The sequence below is a fragment of the Myxine glutinosa genome, chromosome 1 (assembly GCF_964187855.1).
Source record: "Myxine glutinosa chromosome 1, kmMyxGlut1.1, whole genome shotgun sequence".
In the NCBI taxonomy this organism is placed as follows: domain Eukaryota; kingdom Metazoa; phylum Chordata; class Myxini; order Myxiniformes; family Myxinidae; genus Myxine; species Myxine glutinosa.
This window is the reverse complement of record NC_136261.1, coordinates 402890373-402900194: the sequence shown is the minus strand read 5'-3', so window position 1 is coordinate 402900194 and position 9822 is coordinate 402890373. Positions and strand designations below refer to the sequence as shown.

The 9822-nt window shown below is 42.3% G+C and overlaps 1 protein-coding gene across 4 annotated transcripts in view; it reads left to right on the top strand.

The window, feature by feature from the left end:
* Positions 1–523: 523 nt before the first annotated feature.
* LOC137417134 (uncharacterized) overlaps positions 524–9822 on the top strand; it is an 88137-nt gene continuing 78838 nt past the window's right edge. For 3 of the 4 annotated variants that reach the window (XM_068102933.2, XM_068102924.2, XM_078770397.1), the window contains exon 1: positions 525–1209. The gene's annotated coding sequence lies outside the window, so the exon portion shown is untranslated. Of the gene's footprint in view, positions 1210–9822 lie in introns of all 4 variants that reach the window. The other variant, XM_068102918.2, reaches the window with a different exon arrangement.

Below are 9822 nucleotides of genomic sequence, written 5' to 3'. Positions count from 1 at the left end.
ATCTATTAATTGATAGATTAATTAATAAATCAAAAATAGCCTTTGCAGCCAAATCACCTGGTCATTGGCATGTCCAAATGTCAGCTTCCTAACTCAAAAGGTGCCTGAGTTAATGGTCAGAAGAGAAAGGAAATTTGATTAATTAAATAAGTACTTAATTAATCGCTAATAATTAAATAACTCCTCAATTTATTGATTAATCAAAAAAAAAAATACCGTTTTTGAAAAAGGACTTGCTCACTATTGTGCCGAAATTTCAGCTTCCTAGCTCAAAGGATGGCTGAGATATCGTCCGGACAACCAACAAAACAAGAAAGCAAGAAAGCAAGAAAGAAAACAAGAAAGAAACCAGAGTGAAAACTGAGTACTCTCTTTCAGCGTGCGTCACTGCCGAGCCCCCTTTGGTGCCCGGCAGTGACGATTTGCAATGCCTGGAGATGGCATAGGAAAGGTGCGGTGTACAATTAATGCTAAATGGCAAAGTCAGTGGGACTCCTCCCCTAAGGGGAGGTGGTGTCACAAGGTGCATCCATCGATCGTGTCCTTGGGGTCGTCTCCCCGGCTCCCTCGCAGGGAGCAGTCTATCTTATCTCGACTAAGAATTGGACATTGTTTTCTCAATTTTTATCTTCACAGGATCGGGTGCCATCCCTCGGGGTGGTGCGATCGCTGTAAGGTTCCCGAAGACCTGGACCATGTTTTTTCCTTTTGTCCGCGTTATAATAATGCTAGATCTCGTCTTCAGCTTTCTGTCCGCGGAATGGGGATCACGTGGTCAGGTCTGCCGGAAGCCTTTTGCTGGCTGGATCTGAAACATCCTGGGTTTTGTAGAACAGTTTTAAAGTTCATCAAAGATACGGGGTTAGCAGTGTGAGGCTCTAATTTTTCTAGTGTGAACCTCCTGGTTTTGTTTTGTTTGGATGTTAGGGTGCGTGGCGTATATAGAGCCTCGCGGCTCTGAAGACGCCATTAAACCTCAAAAAAGAAGAAGAAGAAGATATACTTCAGTTTGAACACTGTTACCACAAGATGTGTTTGTCCAGCCCAGAGTCATGCATTGGAATACTTTGTAATGTACGTTTGTGATTACTTTGACCATGTTCGAAAATAGGTCCAACGGTTTTTATTCATTCGCCCAACGTCTTTGAACGGAAGAGAAGCCGCCGAATCTAAGCACGGTACCTCGTCTTTGGATCCCAGCATAAAGAGGTAACAAGGTATTCCTTCATTATAATTCAGTGTATAAATATATGGGACATCTGTGGACAAAGTATAATGTGGTTTCAAGGGTTTTTAATATTAAACTTTCGTATTATATAGTTTCTGTTCTCTCCTCCGCCTCGTGCTTCTGGGCCCAAACCAAGTTCGTCCCGACCCTCACAACACCTCGTCCCGATCCTCACAACACCTCGTCCCGACCCTCACAACACCTCGTCCCGACCCTCACAACACCTCGTCCCGACCCTCACATCACCTCGTCCCGATCCTCACACCTCGTCCCGACACTCACACCTCGTCCCGACACTCACAACACCTCGTCCCGACACTCACAACACCTCGTCCCGACCCTCACAACACCTCGTCCCGACCCTCACAACACCTCGTCCCGACCCTCACAACACCTCGTCCCGACCCTCACAACACCTCGTCCCGACCCTCACAACACCTCGTCCCGACCCTCACAACACCTCGTCCCGACCCTCACAACACCTCGTCCCGACCCTCACAACACCTCGTCCCGACCCTCACAACACCTCGTCCCGACCCTCACAACACCGCGTCCCGACCCTCACAACACCTCGTCCCGACCCTCACAACACCTCGTCCCGATCCTCACAACACCTCGTCCCGACCCTCACAACACCTCGTCCCGACCCTCACAACACCTCGTCCCGACCCTCTCAACACCTCGTCCCGACCCTCTCAACACCTCGTCCCGACCCTCTCAACACCTCGTCCCGACCCTCTCAACACCTCGTCCCGACCCTCTCAACACCTCGTCCCGACCCTCTCAACACCTCGTCCCGACCCTCTCAACACCTCGTCCCGACCCTCTCAACACCTCGTCCCGACCCTCTCAACACCTCGTCACGATCCTCTCAATACCTCGTCCCGACCCTTTCAACACCTCATCCCGGTGAGCGCCCGATTTGCATTCAATTCATAGCTCGCCAGATATCAAATTTTAGCACTCGAAATGTCGCCGAATTGTTAAGTCCCACCAACTTACTAGGATTATTTGGACCCAACGGTTTCGACCCTTTGGAGGCCGATACTATCACCAAAAATTTGACCGGAGAAGGGGGAGCCCTACGCTTGTCTCCTGAGGGGGCAGCGAGCAATTTACATATGGTGCAGGTGTGCTCCCTCCCGAGTGCTGTTCTCGTTGAGCTATGTTTCACTTTTCATCACCGCTCGGGTAGTTTGGTTGCATTATCATCCTCGGGTAGTTTGGTTGCATCATCATCCTCAGGTAGTTTGGTGTCATCATCATCCTCAAGTAGTTTGGTTGCATCATCATCCTCGAGTAGTTTGGTTGCATCATCATCCTCGGGTAGTTTGGTTGCATCATCATCCTCGAGTAGTTTGGTTGCATCAACATCCTTGGGTAGTTTGGTTGCATCATCATCCTCGAGTAGTTTGGTTGCATCATCATCCTCGAGTAGTTTGGTTGCATCATCATCCTCGAGTAGTTTGGTTGCATCATCACCCTTGGGTAGTTTGGTTGCATTGTCATCCTTGGGTAGTTTGGTTGCATCATCATCATCCTCGAGTAGTTTGGTTGCGTCATCACCGCTCGGTTAGTTTGGTTGCATCATCATCCTCGGGTAATTTGGTTGCATCATCATCCTCGAGTAGTTTGGTTGCATTATCCTCGAGTAGTTTGCTTGCATCATTATCCTCGGGTAGTTTGGTTGCATCATTATCCTTGGGTAGTTTGATTGAATCATCATCCTCGGGTAGTTTGGTTGCATCATCATCCCCGGGACAGGAGTTCTGATTTTATAAAACGCAATGTTCCGCCGAACTCATTGGTTAATCCATTTGCTAATGAGAAACTTCTTTTGTCATTGTACAATATTGTCGTGCAACCACCGAAATTAATATCTGGCGGTCGCGGATTGCTGATCACGAAGGCTTTAACTCCGAGGCGGAAACTAAATGGCAGATTCCAAAATCTAAAACACCTAAGAAACAAACAAATATCAGATATCAGAAGAAACAAATATCAGAAACAAAACGAGGGATGAAATACGAAAGAAACACGTCTGTTGTGTAAAATGTATACGCGGAGCTCGGGCTTATCTGTTTCGACGTTGGCTTTGGCTGCTGTCCAACACGCGGCTCCTTTCGTCCCACGGCACGCCTCGCTCCAAGTTCCAAAGCCCCGAGCACTGAGCACCAAGCACCGATCACCACGAGGTCCCACAGCAGGCTATCGCGAATCCCCCCAGCAAAAAGGAGCGAGCTCCAACCACCTCGACGGCGATCTTCCACACGACAGCCAACTCAACCAGGGCAAGGACTCTGCTCACCAGCCAACTCAGGATCGCACCAGGACTCTCTCGAGCTGTGAACTGCGAACCGTGAACTCAAAAACCTTCTCACTGCCAGGAATGTCACTCAACTGCCAGTCCTACTCCATCTGCTGAACTACTCAACTCGACTCGGGAATGGAACTCGACTCTCTTGGTCCTCCTGCTCAACTGTGCAAATGGCGTTCGGCAACTAACTGCTCAAAATGGTGTCCGGCCCCAGTTAATATACCCGGCTGATGAAGTCAGCATTGGCGCACTGTCCTGCCAATCAGAGCCTCCACCGACTTGCCGGCTCGTCCAGGGGCACGCCCACTGTGCCACTGCCACTCCGGTCCCCGACTCCGTGGTCACAGCACGTGCTATGCGAGGTGGATAGGCCTCGTGGAGGTGCAAATGGTGGTGGCCGTGTGGCAGTGTTCTGGCCTGATTTCTTCCTAAGTCATGGCAGGGGGAAAGGGCGTCATTAGTTTTGTACTAAGGGAATCCTAACCAATGTCTATGTGGTCTGTAGTGCCATAATGGACAAAGGTTTGACTACCAGGTGAGACATACAAGGGCTCTACTCATTAACCCCAACACTACCTAACACACGAATGTCATGGTAGATTCACAATTATACACCTTAACCGACAAAACGCCTAAACATGACTTATTACAGGTAGATTCTCTATCGCGACAGTCAAAGCATGTTACCTACTCAGATCTACTCTGCCCTACATATATCACTACCCAAATTCGTAACAATATATTATAATGTGCATTTGATAAACAATATCGATATGTATTGACAATAGCAATTATAGAATTTTAATGTCATTATTGTTGCATTTGTATACATTCAATGAGTTATTCATTATTCTGCTTAACCTGCTTTTTTACCAATACTAACTTCACCCCTTAATTTTATAATAGTCTCGTCCAGTTAAACATCATATTAGTCGCTGGAGGCATAAAAACCCGATGTTGAACATGTCTTCAACCATTTCTTGGTCAGGCATTCGTCGATCTTGTTCAAATTTTGCACACAGGTAATGAATAATGGCTTACATGTCATTTTATATTGATATCAGGTCCAAGATGGCCGACTGATGGCCATTTTGTTACTTAATCGTGTCCACGACCATTTCTCGGACATCCATGGCCCATTTTTGTTCAAACTTGGCACAAGTACAATACATGTTGGCAGAAACATGAACCTCAGTGTATTTTGCTATCTGATCAAAGATGGCCGACTGGTAGACTAGCGGCCATTTTAATTGTAAAAAATACCCGATATTGACCACGTCCTCAACCATTTCTCAGACATCCCATTTACCAATCTTGTTCAAACTTGGCACACTGATAAAGAATGATGGCTTACATATACATGTCATTGCTTTTCGAAATCAGATCCAAGACAGCCAACTGGTGGCCATTTTGTTACTTCAACTTATCATCAATCATTTCGCGGACATGCATGGACTGATTTTGTTCAAACCTGGCACTTAGATAATACATGACAGTATACAAATGCAGAATATTTTGGTTTGTAATTCGATCAAAGATGGCTGAATGGTAGACAGGCAGCCATTTTCGTTGTAAAAACCATGGGGACTATGACATTTTATGTCTTTTTCTTCTTGTTCTGAAATTAATTATCTGGCCAGTTATGAATTGCCAGTAATCACAACACAAACAAAAGAATGTATTTGAAATCATCTGATATTCTGTCAATTCCTTCATGTCCAAACATTCCCAATATTGAATCGAGTGTCAATTAAAAGTATTTTTGGTATAATGTTGACAAGACTTTATAATTGTTTGAGGGTACCCTGAAGTTGTGCTTGCACGCATTTCATTTGATTCCATCAATGGAATGGATTGATGTGATGATGAGTGAGAATGAGTGAGATAGAAATAATGAGTGAGAGAGACAGATGCAAATTCTATATGCAAATTATGTGTATTATATAGCACCAACCGATGGTGGTGGGAGAGGGTATCACAAGTCAGCTGTGGAGATAACCTGCAATTTTGCAGTGGACATGTGACATAGTTAAAGACAGTGCTTTACTGACCCATACTAAAGGGCTTGGGTATTACGCACTGGGATCACATTTATCTCACAATATTAATAAAAACATGAAAATTGAGAATTTTAGAAATTGCACCGAAGTTGTTGACCTTTGGCCTAAGTTGACCTTTAAAATACTGGATAGTTGAATTCAGTGACCAGATATGCAAATCCTGTTCAGATTTCAAATTAATCGGATAAAAATTGAGGATTTTATAAATCTGGCCTATGCTGACCTTTTGGCCTATGTTGACCTCAAATAGTTGGGGTTGAATTCAGTGACCAGATATGCAAATCCTCTTAAAATATCAAGTTAATTGGATGAAAATTGAGGATTTTAGAAATTTGGCCTATGTTGACCGTTTGGCCTATGTTGATCTCAAAAATAGTTGGTGGTTGAATTCAGTTCGCTGATATGAAAATCCCATTCAAATTCCAAGTCAATTGGATGAAAATTGAGGATTTTATAAATCTGAAATTGTTGTTGACCTTTGGCCTATGTTGACCTTTTTGCCTATTCTGATCTCAAAAATAGTTTGTGGTTGAATTCAGTTAGCTGATACATAAATCGTATTCAAATTTCAAGTCAATCGGATGAAAATTGAGAATTTTAGAAATCAGGCCTATGTTGACCTTTTGGCCTATTTTGACTTTTTGGCCTTTGTTGTCCCCCGTCGCACCACGGAGCGAAAGGGGGACTATGGTTTTCCCCTTCGTCAGTGTGTCCGTCCGTCTGTGCGTGCAGGCGTGCAGGTGTGCGTGCGTGCGTGCGTACATGCGTGCGTGCGTAAGCGAAGGAACGCATTCAAATTTGGTGTGTGGGTGCAACCCACGTCAAAATCCAATATGGCCGCCACCATGTATGTCTGAACCTTGTGAGTGGAATATCTTGAAAAATAAGTGAAGTATCAACTTCTAATCTGGTGTGTGGGTGTATCTAGGCATAACCTTGTGAGCGAAATATCTTGAAAAATAAGCAAAGTACCAACTTCTAATCTGGTGTGTGGGTGTATCTAGGCAAAAGGAAGAACGCCATTGAAAATTGGGTCGCCACATCAAAATCCAAGATGGCCGCCACCATATATATGTCTGAAACTTGTGAGCGACATATCTTGAAAAATAAGCGAAGTACCAACTTCTAATCTGGTGTGTTGGTGTATCTACACATAAGGAAGAACGCTATTGCAAATTGGGTCGCCACGTCAAAATCCAAGATGGCCGCCACCATATATATGTCTGAACCTTGTGAGCGAAATATCTTGAAAAATAAGCGAAGTACCAACTTCTAATCTGGTGTGTGGGTGTATCTAGGCATAAGGAAGAAAGCTATTGAAAATTGGGTCGCTACGTCAAAATCCAAGATGGCCGCCACCATATATATGTCTGAACCTTGTGAGCGAAATATCTTGAAAAATAAGCGAAGTACCAACTTCTAATCTGGTGTGTGGGTGTATCTACGCATAAGGAAGAACGTTATTGAAAATTGGGTCGCCACGTCAAAATCCAAGATGGCCGCCTCCATGTATGTCTGAACCTTGTGAGCGAAATATCATGTCATTGCATGTTTTCTGCGTCTTCCGCTTTGTCAACTCACATAACTTTCCCGACGGGGGACCTAGGCGTAACGCTTGTTGACCCAAAATAAATACTTGGAGGTTGAATGCAGTGACCAAACATGCAACCTCAAATGCAGTGCCCTCAAATTTCATGTTAATCGGATAAAAATTGAAGATTTTAGAAATTTGGCCTATGTTAACCTTTTGGCCTATGTTGTCCTTTTGGCCTATGTTTGCCTCAAAAATAGTTTGGGGTTGAATTCAGTGACCAGATATGCAAATCCTCTTAAAATTACAAGTCAATCAGATGGAAATTGAGGATTTTAGATATTTGGCCAATGTTGACCTTTTGGCATATTGACCTCAAAAATAGTTGGTGTTTGGTTTCAGTAAGCTCATATGCAAATCCTATTCAGTTTTCAAGTCAATCAGATTAAAATTGAGGATTTTAGAAATTTGAAATTGTTGACCTTTGGCCTATGTTGAGCTTTTGGCCTATGCTGATCTCAAAATAGTGGGTGGTTGAATTCATTTAGCCGATATATAAATCCTATTCAAATTTCAAGTCAATCGGATGAAAATTGAGATTTTTAGAAATCTAGCCTATGTTGACCTTTTGGCCTATTTTGGCCTTTGACCTCAGAAATACTTGGGGGTTGAATGCAGCGACCAGACATTCAACCTCCTCAAATGCAGTGACCTCCTTAAATTTCAAGTTAATCAGATAAAAATCGAAGATTTTAGAAATTTGGCCTATGTTGACCTTTTGGCCTAAGTTTGCCTCAAAAATAGTTTGGGGTTGAATTCCGTGACCAGTTATGCAAATCCTCTTAAAATCTCAAGTCAATCAGATGGAAATTGAGGATTTTAGATTTTTATTTTTTTATTTTTTTTGTATACATTAATCGAGGCTCGTGAAAGAGCTAACATTTATCAAACAAACAAATCAAACAAACAAACAAAGTGTATAAAAATGGGAGCGGTAGACAAGATGGGGAGAGAAGGGGAAGCACATAAACACATTTGTGAGGGAAAAATTGAATATTTGGCCAATGTTGACCTTTTGGCCTATGTTGAGCTTTTGGCCTGTGCTGATCTCAAAAATAGTTGGTGGTTGAATTTAGTTAGCTGATATATAAATCCTATACAAATTTCAAGTCAATCGGATGAAAATTGAGAATTTTAGAAATTTGGCCTATGTTCACCTTTTGGCCTACATTTGCCTCAAAAATAGCATATGCAAATCCTATTCCGTTTTCAAGTCAATAAGATGAAAATTTAGGATTTTAGAAATAAGAAAATGTTGACCTTTGGCCTATGTTGAGCTTTTGGCCTATGCTGATCTCAAAAATAGTTGGTGGTTGAATTCAGTTAGCGAATATGAAAATGCGATTCAAATTTCAAGTCAATTGGATGAAAATTGAGGATTGCAGAAATCTGAAATGGTTGTTGACCTTTTGGCCTATGTTGACCTTTTGGCCCATGTTGATCTAAAAAATAGATGGTGGTTTAATTCAGTTCGCTGATATGGGAATCCCATTCAAATTTCAAGTCAATCAGATTAAAATTGATGATTTTAGAAATTTGAGAAAAAGTTATTGAACTTTGGCCTATGTTGACCTTTTGTCCAATGTTGATCTCCAAAATAGTTGGTGGTTGAATTCAGTTTGCTGATATGAAAATCCTATTCAAATTTCAAATCAATCGGATGAAAATTGAGGATTTTAGAAATTTGAAATTGTTGTTGACCTTTGGCCTATGTTGTTCTTTTGGCCGATGGTGATCTCCAAAATAGTTGGTGGTTGAATTCAGTTTGCTGATATATAAATCCCTTTCAAATTTCAAGTGTATCGGATGAATATGAAGGATTTTAGAAATTAGAAATTGTTTTTGACCTTTGGACAGACAAACACACAAACAAACACACAAACTGGAGTGATCGACATACTTGCAAAAAAATTGGTTTTCGTTCCTGAGTAACAAACACAAACAAACCGGTGATGAACATACTTGCAAAAAAACAAAAACAATTGCCAAGTAATAACACACAAGATCAACCAATATACTTGAAAAATATTAGATTTTCACAAGTAAAAAATCTTCAATTTTCGCAAATAATAATATTCTGGAGTAGCCTCTTTATGGATCAATGCAAAATGTCACACATATGATTAACTTCTGATGTGGCAAATATATTTGTTAACTATGACAGCATCATTCACGTAATATGGTGGACATCTTGGAGTTAAGGAAAACATTTAATCATTTTTTTTCTCCAAAACTACTGAACGGATCAATGCGAAATTTCATATGTACAAGTGAGGTACCCGTGCTACGCAGGGGTGGGAGGCCAGAAGCAAACAGACAATGCAGAAATGGCGAATGCTAAAGCATGAAACCAATAAATTCCACATTCCTGTAGCACCCTCAATCGCACGTCAGACATGGACAGGAAGTTCGTGAAGGACTTCCACGAAAAACGTACCTGTTTGCAAACAAACAGGTACGTGTGTTCCATACCCCGTCAATGGCGAATCTGCATATGGCGATCCGCGAATGTCACGTTTAGAAAGTAGAAACCATCACGGCATGTCATCATTCACTTGAACTCTGTCTTTTTTCATTCCAAACAGCATAACTCCAATCACAAATGAAATAACATTAATATAAAATA